Source organism: Rutidosis leptorrhynchoides, chromosome 1, assembly GCF_046630445.1.
Source record: "Rutidosis leptorrhynchoides isolate AG116_Rl617_1_P2 chromosome 1, CSIRO_AGI_Rlap_v1, whole genome shotgun sequence".
Taxonomy (NCBI): Eukaryota; Viridiplantae; Streptophyta; class Magnoliopsida; order Asterales; family Asteraceae; genus Rutidosis; species Rutidosis leptorrhynchoides.
In genome coordinates this window covers 118,347,830-118,363,547 of record NC_092333.1, presented here as the reverse complement: position 1 = coordinate 118,363,547, position 15,718 = coordinate 118,347,830, and the positions used below count along the sequence as shown (strand labels likewise).

The 15,718-nt window shown below is 34.8% G+C and overlaps 1 long non-coding RNA gene across 1 annotated transcript; it reads left to right on the top strand.

The window, feature by feature from the left end:
- The first annotated feature begins 423 nt into the window (after window positions 1-423).
- Window positions 424-4,296, top strand: LOC139864503 (uncharacterized). The gene is made up of 3 exons (XR_011764487.1): window positions 424-598; window positions 3,395-3,449; window positions 4,131-4,296. It is a non-coding gene; the product is annotated as an uncharacterized lncRNA (long non-coding RNA).
- Window positions 4,297-15,718: the final 11,422 nt, after the last annotated feature.

The window sequence follows — 15,718 nt, the reverse complement described above, 5'->3', positions numbered from 1 at the left end:
TAACAGTTCTTCCAATTCTGTGTCACGATAATCCTTAGTGGTATGGTTTATATTTGTCTATTGATTTAAGAAAGTTTAGTTCTTAATTGTTTTGATTTGGTATAACGATGTTGGTGATATGTGCTTGAGCAAAATGTTAGCTTTGAGAGAAGAAATGAAAGGTGTGTAAATATCATTTGAATACATATGTTTGATGTATTTTTGGTTCAACTTTTTATTTTGGATGTTTTTAGGTTTGTCCATAAGTGATTTTTGACATTCGGGTTTCAAGATTCAAACATTCATTTATCCATTTTGTTTTCTCAAAGTCACTGGTTACTTCAATGGGTTTTGAAAACAAGTGTTAATACCAACTCGGTTCTCAATTCCCATCAATGATTCGGTTGATTTTGTGATTTCTGTTTAGTTTGTAATGAATTTCCTTCTTTTTACGGTCTGAATGAGGTATTTATTCTAACACAATGATTGATATCTTTACATGCATCTTTAATCACAACAGTGTTCTATCTAAATGACAAATTGATACCAGGATGGTGAATCACATACTATTGATCTTGATAAAGATACCTCAACATCACAAGTTATTTCTTCAACTAAGGTACATGTATACAACTTAAACTTAGCATCTTTATTCTATTTGGGACCCAGGCATTGGTAAATGTGGAACTGAGTACATAATTAAAAATATTCTGAGCATTAAGTTTTCATTGGTGTGTCAATTTCATTGATCCACACATTTATATGTGTAATTTAACGTTTACAAACATCTAAACTCTCTGTAATTTCATCTCTCTTTATTGATTCATATTTACAACATACAACGAGGATATATATAGACCCGAGATACAAGACCTGACTGTCCAATAAATGCACCAACCCAACTAACTACATTAATTGCACTGTCTCAACTAACTACATTAATTGCACCGACTACCTACTAACATTAAATGTGTATACGTATGTCTTATGTATTGTAACACTCCCCCTCAAGCTGGAGCATAGATATTGATCATGCCCAGCTTGTCACAAAACTGACGGATGCAATTTCTAGGTAATGCTTTGGTGAATAAGTCAGCCAACTGTTCATTACTTTTGATATGAGGTGTTTGAATAATTCCATCTTCTAACTTTTCTCGAGTAAAATGACAGTCAACTTCAATATGTTTGGTCCTTTCATGGAAGACGGAGTTGCTTGCAATATGAATGGCTGCTTTGTTATCACACCACAAATTCATTGGTTCGGACTGAGCAAAACCAATCTCGCTAAGAAGGTTACGAACCCAAATAAGTTCACAAGTTGTCTGGGCCATGGCTCGATACTCAGATTCCGCACTTGAACGAGATACCACATTTTGTTTCTTACTTTTCCAAGATACAAGATTTCCTCCAACGAAGACACAATAACCAGTTGTAGACCGTTTAGTTGCAGAATCACCATTATAATCAGCATCAGAAAATCCCTCGATAGTGTGATGACCATGATTCTGGTATAAAAGACCACGACCAGATGTACATCTTAAGTACTTTAAGATGTGAGTGACAGCATCCCAATGTGAGGTTCTCGGAGATGACAAGAACTCACTAACAACACTCACCGGAAAAGCAATATCAGGATGGGTGAGTGTAAGATAATTTAGCTTGCCGACAATCCTTCTATATTTTTCTGGGTTCATAAGAAATTCTCCGTCGTCAGTTTTTAACTTTATACTAGGTATCATTGGTGTTTCACAAGTTTTTGCGTTAATCATCCCAGAATCACTGAGCACATCAAGACAATACTTTCTCTGAGATAAGAAAATACCTCTTTTATTTCGAGAGACTTCAATACCGAGAAAATATTTTAAAGGACCAAGGTCCTTCGTTTGAAATTGAGTACTTAAGAATGTTTTTAACCTGTGAATTCCTTCTATCACTCCCAGTAATTGCAATGTCATCCACATAAACAACAAGCAAGATGCACCCAGAGTTTGATGAAGCGAAGAATACGGAGTGATCATATGAGTGACAGCATATGGGGAAGTCTGGTAAAGTATGCAAATTACGAAAAGCAATTTACGGTTTGAAGCAATCTCCTCGTGCCTGGTTCGAAAAATTCAATGCGGTAGTTAGAAACTTTGGCCTAAGAAGAAGTGCATATGATCACTCTCCACCGCCGGTTTTCTTGTCCGATCGTCAGTCTCGTGATTCCGATTGCTCGTTTCTGGAATATTACTCCGATTGCTCGTTTCTGGAATATTACTCCGATTGCTAGTTGAAGAAAAAAAAAAGGTCGATTGCTATTTCTCTGTCTGGTTCTCTTTTATATCCACTACCAAGTGGAGTCAGATATTTATTCATCAAACAGCTTAAACTTTCTTTTATCCGTTTTTTATTTATTTTAAGCTATATTTTAATTTTATTTTATTTAAAAAAAATGAGCGATGAAAAGAAAATAGATAGTAATTTAAGCGAGACTATTCCTATTGGAGCCCGTTTGACCGACAATAAACTTAATGGGTCTAACTTCTTTGAATGGAGTAAGACAATCCGTGTATATCTTAGGAGCATGGGAAAAGCTTCTCATCTTACTTCCGAACCTCCTAAAGATGATACACGGGATCCGTGGCTACAAAATGATGCCAGACTCTTTCTTCAAATTGTGAATTCCATTGAATCTTCGGTTACTTCGTTGGTAAATCATTGTGAGTATGTAAAAGAGCTTATGGAGTATCTCGATTTTCTATATTCTGGAAAGAGCAATATCTCTAGAATATTTAATGTGTGCAAATCTTTTCGTCGCGGTGAACAACACGATCGATCTCTAATGGCTTATGTTATGGAATTTAAGAAAACATATGAGGAGTTTAACTCTGTGATGCCTTTGAGTGCTGATATTAAGACTAGGCAGACACAACGTGAGCAAATAGCGGTCATGAGCTTTTTAACTGGTTTACGACCAGAACATGATGCTATTAAGTCCCAGTTTTTGAACGAGTCTACAATTCCCTCTCTTCAAGAAACATTTGCTCGTGTCCTCCGTTACGAGGATGTTAAAACACCTCAAGTTTCTGAGCACAACACTGCTCTTGTCAGTCGTGGAGGATTTAGAGGAGGAGGGAGGTCTCGTGGAGGCTATCTAGAAAGTTATCGAGGAAGTTCAAGAGGAGGCCATACTGATAGAACAACGGAAGAACCCACTAATTCTGGCGTGGAGTGTTTTTATTGTCATGAACTTGGACATACTAAACGATTTTGCAAGAAATTGCAAACTCAAATTATGAGGAATAATCTCTCAGCACATGCTGCATCTTCAACTGTTGCAAATGGTGAATCTGTGAAACCTACTAACATTAAATGTGTATACGTATGTCTTATGTATTGTAACAATATGTTACCTTTTTTTATGTGTGTGCAGAACTTGGACAAGTCAGTTGACAAAAAACCATGGAATGACACATTTTCTAGCTTTGGTAAGTATCCTATCTTGCAATTTCGTAAGTTTGTGCTGATGGTATCGGTCAATCGGAAGGTTGTGTAGTTAAAACTGGAGAAGCTTCTCAAAATGCAATTGATAAACTAGAATGGGTCTTTAATGACAAACAAGATTACGTTGGTCATTTTTTTTTTTTTGTTAGCTACAATAGTAGAATGGGTCTCTTCCTTAAGCAGAACAAAGTTTGATAATGCATATGTGAAAAACAGTTTGATTGCCGCACTTACACAATACAATGGTCGTTATGTGAATTATTGACGAATTTTGTGTTTTCGTTAAACAGGTCTTGAACCAACCCAACCTAACCTGTTTTGACCCGACCCATTCGGTCTGTCTAAAAAATCTGCCCCGTTCAGACCCAAACTTCTCTAGCCCAAACATGTGTTGACCCGAGTCAAATTCAACCCAGCCCAATTGCCACTCATATTTGCATAGAATTTAAGAATGGAATTATTTGAAGCGTTACTTGGTGCGGATATAATTTTATAGCAACATGACAAAAATGTAGACATACTATTGTAGCTGAATTTTTATAACAAATAATTACGTGGAGTAGTTTATAAGAAATCGACCGATGACAGCTTAAACTATCTATCACAATTTTGCAAAGTGGATTGCTTTACTAAATCATGTTCTTTAACTTTTTACATTCCACCAGGTGTGTGATATGTATGAAAACGATTCAGTATTTGACCAGTTGCCATTGTTATCTGAATCGAGATGGTCAGCGAATTGCAACGGTAGCATACAGGTCTGGCTCATAATTTGTGTTCAGTTTAATTTGTCATGGCATATGTTAAAATATTATTAAGTAATTGACTACCAAGTTTTGAATTTAGCACGAGCAGCTCATGTTACACTGTAACAACCCAACTTCGTTTTACCAAAAACACGACTTAATTTTTTTTATTTTTTTTTAAACAGACCATCTGGACGGTGTCCAGACCTCTGGACGGCGTCCAGACCTTTGGACGGCGTCCAGTTACAAAGAGCAGGACGGCGTCCAACAATCAGAACGGAGTCCAGTAACACTAAAATGTTCTGAGACAGAAAACACCCAACCCACATTATACTGGACGGCGTCCAACCAATCTGGACGGCGTCCAGGATACTTGATCAGTCCCATTTCATTTCAAAATATACTAAACACTTCGAATCAATAGTAAAACGATTTGTAACAACCCAATCAAGTTTTACATCAACAAAACGTTAAATAAAAGTGTTTACGCCACCAATACGGGTTAAGACTCAATAACCCAACCCAATACCAACAGCATAATCCCGGGGACTACCAAATCCCCAATCCGCGTCCATATCTCCAAAAGCTACCCCATCGAGCCCAAACGCTCCTATGCATCTAGCCTAACAACTAGCTAGTTTCATAATCACAATACCTGTAAAAAGGTAAACAACGAGAGGGGTAAGCATAAAGCTTAGTGAATGCAATAATTATACATATACATATATAACCTACTTACTTGCAATCACTTACACAATTACCGCATACACGCTAGCAATATAATTAGCATACCATCGCAAAGTATAACGCTAAAACTCCAATACGCAAGCTAGCACAAACAATAGCATATAACTCGAAAAATATAATATGATATACTACAACGCATAACCATGGTTAACCATTATCACATACATGGGAACGGTACTCGCACAATGACAGTTGGTACTCGCACAATGACCGTTAGTATAAACTAACCCCAAGGTGGACGTCTGCACTTACTGAACCACCCTTCACGCACATGATTAACCATAGACACACACACACACACACACACACAAGGGAACGGTATTCCCACAATGACCGCTGGTACTCGCACAATGACCGTTAGTGTACATCTAACCCCCTAGGTGGACGTCCGCACTTACTGAACCACCCTTCACGCACATGTGGTCTCCATCGCACAAAAGAGTAGTGAATCCACACGCCCGGATAACACTATAGTGAATCCACACGCCCGGATAACACTAACCACAAGCCCGCAAGCAAATAAACTATATACGCATATATATAATTATTCTACTCACCTCGAAATGCATGCACAAGTCATGTATGTAAATCGCCTCCAAACGCAACCGAGCAAGCTTTTACCTATAATTCGCATATAGATATACATACAATCAACATACATTCTCTACAAGATAATTCGACCCCAACGCCCTTAATCAAGGGTTTCTACTTACCTCCACAATCCGCCCATTTAAATACCTAAAGGGGACTTCACCAATTACCTCTACGGGTGGTAATTCCGACCCATTCAAACAAGTACAATCTAACACTTAATGCACTTGATCTTACAAAACCAACCAATAAGTGCAACTTGACCTAAATTGCACTTAACCATTAAAACAAGTCAAGTTCAACCCATAAGCACCATTACTAGTGATTTTGTCATAAAATCACCAATTTAACACTTAACACAAAAGTTTGACTTCCCTTTGACCAAATTAGGTTTAACACACTTCGACTTGTCAAATTACACCCAAAGTACCTACAATCACTAACAACTAGTGATTGTATCTCAAAATCATCACTTGACACCAAACTTCAATAACACTTGACCCATTTCAACACAAAACTCATTTTGACCCACATTAGGGTTTACACCCAAAAATCAAGTCATCACAACACCAAAATCACTAGTACACAAGTGTTCTAAGGTTTAACCAACACATGAAGACTCAAACTTACAATTTCATCAATCAAAACCCTAAGTCACCAATTTGGGTTTACTTACATGAATCTTACATGAATCACTAGTACACAAGTGTTCTAAGGTTTAACCAACACATGAAGACTCAAACTTACAATTTCATCAATCAAAACCCTAAGTCACCAATTTGGGTTTACTTACATGAATCTTACCACATGAATCTTACCCAAAAACCCCAAATTTCACAATAAATGGGTTTATAACTCTAAGTAACACAAACCCTAGCTCAAACATGAATCTTAAACAATGAAATTCGGATTTAGAATTTACCATAACAATCAAAACGTAGCCGAGAATGAAAGGAACAACTTTAACTCTCGAGCTTTGGCGAGAACCGGGCTTCTTCCTCCTAGATCGGAGCTTTCTCACACTAAAATCACCCTCTCTCACTAGAATATGTTGGGAGTGTTTTGTGAAGGTGAAAATGGGGATAAGAATGAGATTGGATCAGTTCTAATGGCTCAAAACCGACCCCAAGTGATAAGACACAAATACCCCTTTTAAATTCATTAAAATTCCAACAGCTGGCCTGTCAGGCCATTTGGACGGCGTCCAAATCAACTGGATCAATTTTCTGAACTTTTTTTGGTCGTAACTTTCAAACCGTAACTCCGTTTTTTATGAATCAAATATCGTTGGAAACGTAATGAGATTTACTATCCAATGGTAATGTTTTAGAATATTAACTCAAACTTTATTTGGGGTCCAAATATACGCTTACATTCCTCGTAATTCGAATGACGTCCAAAATAACATGTAACTGAAAACGGGATGTTACAACTCTCCCCCACTTAGCCTGGATCACGTCCCCTTGATCCTCATCATCTACCAATAGTTAAGTGCTCCAATGCCTTCTCACGTTCTTACAACTAGGAACCACGCCTCACGATCCTACGAAACACCACCAAACTCGTCATCCTTAATATCTTCCGTTAATCCGAATATCTCACCACACGCTAATAACCACTAGCGTGCATTACCGCAACCATCGGTATCTCATACACTCGACATCAAAATACGAAAAGCACCATTATCCCTGCATGTTCTGTGATGCCCCGTACAAAACCATCATGTACGAATCATCAACAACAGGATCATTACAAGGTCAAACACTATATGCTATTTCAAAATACGTTTGCATTCAGGATAAAAGGTGACGTCATAACGAACGTCAAGTGTTTTACAACCAAAGTATGCTTCTATGAACGGAAGAAAAGATAATAGTACATGACCCTTAGGTCGTTACAAATCATAGTTCAAAAGTATTAAAGTTATTGCTGGATAAACAGTTCATGCGGTGATAACTCTAGAACAGCGGGTGTCTACAGCAAGACTAGCACGACAGCGGAAGCAAATAACCTTAAGCACCTGAGAAAAACATGCTTAAAACGTCAACACAAAGGTTGATGAGCTATAGTTTAAGTATAACAGTATGTAAGGTAGGCCACGAGATTTCAGTGCTACAAAGAGCGTTTCAAAACAGTATGATAAAGTATATGTTAACCGTGGGCACTTGGTAACTAACTTAACGTTTATACCCCCTGAAAGTACACTTGGCAAGTGCGTATGTTTACGAAGTATTAAACACTCGTTAAATGCTAGCGTTACTAGCCCGAGTGGGGATGTCAAACCCTATGGATCCATATCTAAGATTCGCGTTCACCGGTTCAAAAACCAATGACTAAACGTTACTGAGCTAAAGGGAATGTTTATGCCGTTGTATAACCCACACATATATAAGTTTAAGTACTTGTGCCTAGTATGTAAAACGTAAAATGCACATGTATTCTCAGTTCCCAAAATAGTTAAAGTAAAAAGGGAATGCTATAACTCACAATGATAAAGTAGCGGTAAAGTATGACTCGGGAAATAAGCAAGTGTGTAGGTCCGGAAAGTCCTCAACCTAAGTCAAATAGTACTAAGTCAGTAAATCGTCCCAATAGGTTTAAATGTATGTAAATAAGGTCCTAAGGGTCATCATCATTCATCATTAAACAAAAGGTGTAAAGTAAGTTTCGTTCAAGTATAGAGTTTAAAACAAAGGCTGAGTTCGATCAGTCACCACGGCCTCTATACCTACTGAAATAAGGTGAGACCAGTGGCCATGGCTCTGTATATGAGTCCTCTAGTTGTGGTAAAAATTTCCGAAGCAAACTCGTCTTCGTTTGACTGTGGCGACGGTCTAAGTGCGAGTAGGTCCGAATTTTCAGCACAACGTTAAAAGACATAGTGACGATCGGAGGGCCATAAATCCTAAACCGTAACTCGGATTAAGACGAGTCCTATATGAAAAGTTATCTAATCGAACAGAGCTATCTGAAAATCATCTTTACAGTAGCCCAGGTCGTACAGGTCAGACACAGAAACAGTAAAACAGTAGGGTCAGTAGGTTCCGGTGGTTCTTGGTGCTCGATGCTTATCATGGTTCTCATCCTTGATGCATATAGCTTCAAGTGTACAACTCGTTGATGTGTTTGCATCATTTTCACCAAGGTTTGACCATCATAACCCAAGTGTAAGTCTAAGACATGAAGCACAACTCACTTAAGTGTTGCAAGTGTTTTGATGAACTAAAGTTACATCAAAGTCTTAGATTTAACACATACATGAACTATAAAAGTAATAATAAGTTACAAACTTGAAAGTGAACTTATGAAATCAAGATCTTAAGTTGTAGAACTTAGTTCTTAGTTAGATCTTGAAGATCCTAGACCCAAAAGTCTAGATCTAACATAAGTGTACAAAGTTATAGTTAAAGAAAGCTTACTTACATGTTCTTGAACTTTCAAAGTTAATTTTTAGTTCAAGAAAAATGAGATCAAAGTTAACTTGTAACATTTGACCACTAAAACCAACAAACATGAAATTAAAGTACATAATATAAAGAAATAAACTAAGTAACAAGTAATAAGTTCATGGGTTTCATACTTTAAAGATTCAAACCAAAGTTTGATCTTTAAGAATGTAAACTTTAAGTTTACAAACATGAATTACAAGTAATGATTTCACAACTCATGAACTTAAATCTTTTTAAAGTATTGTATGTAGAACATAAACTAAAGAGTTTTGTTCTTGTATGTCTTGTAAGAACAAGATAGATGAAGAATCAAACTAACAAGTTTGCTTCTTAGAAAATAGTAAGTAAACAACAATAACAACTACAAGTAAGTAACATTAACAATGAACATGTAACAACAAGCAAATGATGATGATTAAAGGGGTGTCTTTGGCCACGGTTTTACAAGAGAAAAAGAAGGGAGAGAAAAGTTCATGACACTTACAATCTTGAGAGAAAAATGAGAGAGAAAGAAATGCAAGTAGTGTGTGTTTTGGAAAGAATGAAGTTTACAAGTAGATATGATAACAAATTTTGAAACAAAACACCCCACAAAGACCACAAAGGCCGACGGCCTAGAGGGAAACAAGAGGGAGGAAAAGAACCACTAGATCTTACATGTAAAAGTCTTAAAAGGTTGGTTATTAGATGGCCATGCATGGGAACTAGGTGTAAGGAGTTTGTAACTTGATTCCATGAGCCTAAGTAATTTAGTTAAGTTGAAAGTAATACTTGCATACACAAATGGGCTAACTTAGTCCATTAAAGATGTAGCTTGGGCTCTAAGTCCACTAATATTAATCAAAGCCCAAGATCAAGTAATTAACAAGTTAATCCAATAAAGGTCCAAGTAACTAACTAATAACCATAGTTAATTAAAATGATTAACAAAAATCAATCATGAATGTAAATAATATTTGAAAATATTATTCGTGTAAGTTTCGTGTGTCACAGAGACGTTTCGGGCATTCAAAAGTCAAGTATGGTTAATCATGTCAACAAGTAAACGTAATAACATACATTCGTTAAATCACAAGTATTAATGATAATGCTAAAAACGAACATATATTTCATAGCATTATTCCTCAAGAAAGACAAGCTTTTAGTTGCAATTGTTCTATTTACAAGTGATATTCGTTTAAATAATAAAAGGTGAAGACAAAAGACAGATTCGACGAATTGAAGACGCAAACGACCAAAAAGCTCAAAAGTACAAAAGACAATCAAAGAGGTTCCAATTATTGATAAGAAACGTCTCGAAATTACAAGAGTACAAGATTCAAAACGCAAAGTACAAAATATAAAATTGTACGCAAGGACGTTCGAAAATCCGGAACCGGGACCAGAGTCAACTCTCAACGCTCGACGCAACGGACTAAAAATTACAAGTTAACTATGTATATAAATATAATATAATATATAATTAATTATATTAATTATATATATATTATATATATATTATAAACCGTCGGTAAACAAAGAGCCAAACTCCTCTGAGCTGTAAAAGCAAACTCCGCGACTCGCGGAGTTTGAAGGCCAAAAAGGCCGCGAGTCGCGGAGCTCCCAGTTTTGAAACTCCCTATAAAGCAAACCGAAATCTGATCATTTTCATCATCTTTTTCTTCTTCTCCTCATACGTAAAATATATATATATATTTATAATTTATATTTTAATTTTAATTATAATTCTAATAATAAGGGTATGTTAGCGAATATTGTAAGGGTGTAAGTCGAAATTCTGTCCGTGTAACGCTACGCTATTTTTAATCATTGTAAGTTATGTTCAACCTTTTTATATTAATGTCTCGTAGCTAAGTTATTATTATGCTTATTTAAAACGAAGTAATCATGATGTTGGGCTAATTACTAAAATTGGGTAATTGAGCTTTGTACCATAATTGGGGTTTGGACAAAAGAACGACACTTGTGGAAATTAGACTATGAGCTATTAATGGGCTTTATATTTGTTTAACTAAATGATAGTTTGTTAATGTTAATATAAAGATTTACAATTGGGCGTCCCTATAAATTACCATATACACTCGATCGGACACGATGGGCGGGGTATTTATATATACGAATAATCGTTCATTTAACCGGACACGGGAATGGATTAATAGCCACTAGAATAATTAAAACAGGGGTGAAATTATGTACAAAGGACACTTGGTATAATTGATAACAAAATATTAAAACCTTGGGTTACACTCAGTCGACATCCTGGTGTAATTATTAAACAAAGTATTAAAATCTTGTTACAGTTTAAGTCCCCAATTAGTTGGAATATTTAACTTCGGGTATAAGGATAATTTGACGAGGACACTCGCACTTTATATTTATGACTGATGGACTGTTATGGACAAAACCAGACGGACATATTAAATAATCCAGGACAAAGGACAATTAACCCATGGGCATAAAACAAAAATCAACACGTCAAACATCATGATTACGGAAGTTTAAATAAGCATAATTCTTTTATTTCATATTTAATTTCCTTTATTTTATATTTAATTGCACTTCTAATTATCGCATTTTTATTGTTATTGTATTTAATCGCACTTTTAATTAGCGTACTTTTTAATTATCGCAAGTTTATTTTATCGCACTTTTATTATTCACAATTTCATTTATCGTTATTTACTTCATGCTTTAATTTAAGTCTTGTATTTATTTTTAATATTTTACATTTGGTTTTAACTACGACTAAAGTTTTAAAATCGACAAACCGGTCATTAAACGGTAAAAACCCCCCTTTATAATAATAATATTACTTATATATATATTTGTATTTTTATAAAAGTAAACTAATATAGCGTTGAGCTTTGTTTAAAAAAGATTCCCTGTGGAACGAACCGGACTTACTAAAAACTACACTACTGTACGATTAGGTACACTGCCTATAAGTGTTGTAGCAAGGTTTAAGTATATCCATTCTATAAATAAATAAATATCTTGTGTAAAATTGTATCGTATTTAATAGTGTTTCGTTGTAAAATTTAATAGTATTATATACCACTCCGCTACCACATCAAGTATTTTTGGCGCCGCTGCCGGGGAAACTCTTAAACGCCGGAAGCGCAACGCTAATATAAAAAAAAAAAATTACTTTTATTAAAATTCATTTTTATAAAAATACGTTTTAAATATTTGAAAATATAAAAAGAAAAATTTATATATTTTTAAAATTTTGTTAAATATTTAAGTTTTAGAAAGTTTCTTTATTTTTATTTTATAAAAATATAAGTTTTATTTAAGTATTTTTAAAACATAAAATCAAAAACCGAAAAAAAAATATATATATAATTCTAGTTTTAAGATTTTTATTTATAAAATTATAAAATATTTCTATTTTAGTTTTTAGATATAAGTTTTTATTATATAAATACTTTTATTAAAACAGAAAACTAAAAACAGAAATTAAAAAAAAAAAAAAACGCGTAATTTTTAAACTGTTTCAGATCTGAATTTCTGAACCCCGCGACTCGCGGGGTTTGATGCATTAAATACCGCAACTCGCGGAGGTATTCTGACACGCGACAGAAGCCCTAATCAGGCATTAATTACGGAGTTATTATTATTATTATTATTTATTAATTAAAACCCTAATTATGTTTTTAGTTTTTAATTAGTTTTTAGTTTTTATTATTATTTTGTATATTTTGTTTAAATTAGTTTAATTAATTTGTAAAATTAGTAGTTTTATTAAATAAATAATATAAAAATAATATTTTTATAAAAATTGTAATTTTTACAACTTTTTGTATATTTTTATATTTTGTCCCTTTTTAATCGCTTTAGCGTAACTTTTGTATTTTTAGCTCATATTTAGTTTTAAACTTAGTTTTTGCCATAGTTATTTTTACTCCTAGATTTTTAGGCTTTGCCGTAGAATTCCTTAAGTGCTTTTTCTTTAGACTAAGATTTAGGTGCTTTAGAATTTTGCGACGCCTTTTTAAGTTTTAGTTTTTTTTTAAGTTATTTCCATTTGGGATTTAGTTTTTCCTGTAAGCTTTAATATTTTTAGACACCTTTTACTATGTATCAATTATCATTCCAATTAGTAATTTCAATTTGCGATTATAATTTTAAGTTAGTTGTAGTAATAAGGTTAGGTTAGTCAAGTATTTTTAAGTTTTATAAGTTTCTTTTATTTTTTTCGTCACCTTTTATTTTTTCAACCATTTTTCTTTTTCAACCTTTTTTCGACGAACTCTTTTTCTTTCTTATTTCTCGCTATTCTAGTTTTAGGATAAGATTTTTATTCTACTTCTTATCTAAATTTCTTAAAATTACGAAAATTTATTTTAAGTGGTTAAATTAATAGACATCAAAATTTTCTGGTTCGTAGTAATAGTTGGATTTGTACGTGGACCGGGTTATTGGAGCCAAACAGTCCTTAATTATATTGAGACCAAACGAATCCTGCCCCTCTGCTGCATCTTTTGGCTATTCGAAACGTGGGCAAAATCAGAAAAGTCTATTGATTGGATAACTTATTATAATTTTTCTTTCCTTTTTAAAACTAATAGGATATTCAGTGAATGCACCGAGCAAGACGTTCACCACCTTTTGTACGTTCACCACCTGTAACTAGATCAAGACATTTAGCAAATATAACCGCCGTTGATTTTTCTTTAGAATCGTCATCCAGTAGACCAAGTACTTCAGTTCAAATTTCCGATAATCCATTTTTTGAACCCAACCTCACAATTGAGAATCCAGAGAATATTCAGGAACGGTTCGTAGATCCTGAACCACTAAACTTTCCTCCGGAGCCACCAATCATTCAAACAGAGATTGTTGAGGAACGAACCATTAAATCAGAATCATCTAGTGATACCGATTCAACAAATTCAATTATGGAGAATCTGGAACCTTTAAGTATGGAAGACCGAATGAGAGCTAAACGCACTGGCCAAGGTCACGCAATTACTCATCCAGACATTAATGCGACAGATTATGAAATCAAAGGACAAATTCTACACATGGTGACTAATCAATGCCAATTTAGTGGTGCGCCGAAGGAAGATCCAAATGAACATCTACGTACCTTTAATAGGATCTGCACACTATTTAAAATCCGAGAAGTGGAGGATGAACAGATATATCTCATGTTATTTCCCTGGACTTTAAAGGGAGAAGCCAAAGATTGGTTGGAATCGTTACCTGAAGGGGCGATTGATACATGGGACGTTTTAGTTGAAAAATTTCTTAAATAATTCTTTCCTGCATCTAAAGCCGTAAGACTTCAAGCAGAAATTGTTACGTTTACACAGAAGCCAAATAAAACTCTATATGAGGCATGGACAAGATATGGAAAGTTGTTAAGAGGATGTCCGCAACATGGTTTAGACACCTGTCAAATAGTACAAATATTCTACCAAGGATGCGACATCACTACAAGAAAAGACATAGATATAGCAGCTGGTGGTTCTATTATGAAGAAAACCGAAACTGATGCTTACAAAATTATTGATAATACTGCTTCCCACTCACATGAGTGGCACCAAGAAAAAGACATCATTAGATCATCTAAAGCAGCTAGAGCCGATTCTAGCCATGACTTAGATTCCATTTCCGCAAAGATAGATGCTGTGGAACGACGAATGGAAAAGATGACTAAAGATATTCACTCAATACGAATTAGTTGTGAGCAGTGTGGAGGACCACATTTGACAAAAGATTGTCTCAGTATTGAATTAACAATGGAACAAAGAGAGAATATTTCATACATAAACCAAAGGCCTGGAAATAATTATCAGAATAATTATCAACCGCCAAGACCGATTTACAATCAAAACCAGAATTATAACCGAAATATTTCATACAACAACCAACAAGGTCCTAGCAATCAACAAGTATCCAATAATACTTACAATCAGCAAAGACCGAATTTTCAAAACAAACCACCACAACAAACCGATGATAAAAAGCCGAATTTAGAAGATATGATGACAAAGCTAGTTGAAACTCAAACACAGTTTTTCACATCTCAGAAACAAACCAATGAACAAAATGCTCAAGCATTTAGAAATCAACAAGCTTCTATTCAAAATCTGGAACAAGAAGTAAGTAACCTAGCAAGGTTAATAGGTGAAAGAAAACCGGGAAGTCTACCTAGTGATACAAACGCTAACCCCCGGAATGAAACAGCTAAAGCCATTACCACAAGAAGTGGTACAACACTTAAACCACCTGAAATACCTGTAACTTCTGATGAAACTATTCCTACTCCACAAGAACCACAACCTGATCAAGATAAGGAAAAAGAACCGGTAGTTGAAAAGATTAATGAAGATAACACAACTAAGGCTAAACCTTATGTTAAACCATATCAACCACCACTTCCTTATCCGAGTAAAATGAAGAAAGAAAAACTTGAAGCCGAGCAATCCAAATTCTTGGATATGTTTAAACAGATAAATGTAAATCTTCCTTTCATTGATGTGATTTCAGGAATGCCTAGATATGCTAAATTCTTGAAAGATCTAATCTCAAATAGAAAGAAAATGGAAGAACTCTCGGCTGTTACTATGAATGCTAATTGTTCAGCAGTGCTGTTGAATAAGATACCAGAAAAACTATCTGATCCAGGAAGTTTCACAATTCCATGTTTTCTGGGTAGTCTTAGTTCAATAGAAGCATTGGCAGACTTAGGTGCTAGTATAAATCTAATGC